Raw genomic sequence first — 1,821 nt, 5'->3', positions numbered from 1 at the left:
TTTTTTTTTTTTTTTTTCAGGTGCATACCGCCATCCAACACGTCCTCCAATAACAGCTACGCATTTAGCACACCTGTGAATTAGGATCATTGACAAGCCCCGCCCACTCCCAGCCAATCAAAATGATCAGGAAAAAATTAAATCCAGACCATTTAATCCAAACCTTTTCCTCATCAACTGTTCTATCATTGACTGCCGACCCCTGACTACATTACATATTTTATGAATATTTCACATTATATTCATTGTATAATAATACAAAACAACTGATGAACGTTAATCCAATAACTGCGGGAGGTTTGTCTAAATAATCCAGCAATCTGGATACATTTTGCAGATTATTGTATTTTCATGACATTTTTATACAATTCTCTGTCTGTATTATGTTTTCATTTATTTTTTAACAATCATACATAATTAATAGGCTTTTCTTATTTGTGTTTTATTAGCTCTTTGGTTGTTATAACTATTCTTTTAATGCAGGATGATGAGCTATAGGCCTACTGTGTATATTATATATATAAGTATATACATATACATATACATATATATAGCCTATATGTTTTCTTTAAAATGAAGAAGGCCTTGTGACCATCCTTGAAGCTTTGGTGACCACTAGTGATTTAATCCATTTATTCTGAACATTTTATTGTCCAGATGTAATAGTTTTTTTTTTAAAGACCTCACTTCATAACCAGATTAATCTGCTGGGGCAAACATTAACTGCTGGGCCCCTGTTCCTCCTGCTCTCAGTGAATTGTTTGTACTATTCCTATTGTTTGTTTTATTTCCTCCTGGGACCAGCTTTGCTGTTTGGTCATTTAATTTAAATTTTCAATTTAAGAATATGCACCGTAACAGTATAGTATTATCTGAAATAATGATGGCCATAAAACTAGATTTTGACGCAATGGTGTCCGAGACAGGGTGTCATGTATCACACCAGTTGATTATGATTTAAATATTCCCAAACAAGGTTATCAAATGAACACAAACCAAATGCAACACAATAAAGCTGAGACCTCTGGGGTGCAGTGCTTTGCAGGATACAATGATGCCTGGCAGGATTTGTTAGTGGGTTATTTTTATTTTATGATTTGCATTTCAAAGATGGAGGATCAAAGGACGCAGATCAATAAGTGTTTCATAGCCTATCCAAAATATCAAAAACTGCTTTAAACACAACTGTGATTTAAGTGTGAAGTTCAGGTCCTTTTTGGTAAATTTATATTTTAAATCATGGCCCCACCACATGATTTAATCTGTATATTTTATGATACAAACACACCCCAACAAGAACATTCAGGACAAATAACAATGATGAAATGGCTCTGGTTTTACAGCTCATATATTTCCTGGCTAAATGAAACCAATTCAATTTGGAAGATTTTTTTTAGTATTATTATTTTAACCTTAAGTGAGCTGACCAGAGCCCTGATGTCTTTGCAGTACATTTCACCAGCCAACGGTCAAAGATTTAAGACTGGTCAAAAAGACAACACACTATGGATATGAAACCTAAAAGCCTCTTTACTGTTTTCACTTCAACTTATGATACTAATTAGTGTAATTGATCTAATTATTAGTTAAAGTGCACATATTTAACATTTGTAAAAATGTTTAAAAGTGGATGATTAAGAGCACTCCTGGACACCTCTATAAAACATGGGAGGTAAAGAGAGACTACAATGGAACTTGTCCAATTAATCAAATAAGTGTGGCAATTAACTAAGTGAGTGTTTAAGGGCTGCAGCGGAAGAGAGGACAATTGATTTTCACTGAAAGTACTTACAGCCCCTCATTCCATTAGAACTAAAGAGT

Source organism: Morone saxatilis, unplaced genomic scaffold (assembly GCF_004916995.1).
Source record: "Morone saxatilis isolate NCDOM2014 unplaced genomic scaffold, NCSU_SB_2.0 Contig0, whole genome shotgun sequence".
NCBI lineage: Eukaryota > Metazoa > Chordata > Actinopteri > Moronidae > Morone > Morone saxatilis.
This window is presented reverse-complemented; position numbering follows the sequence as displayed.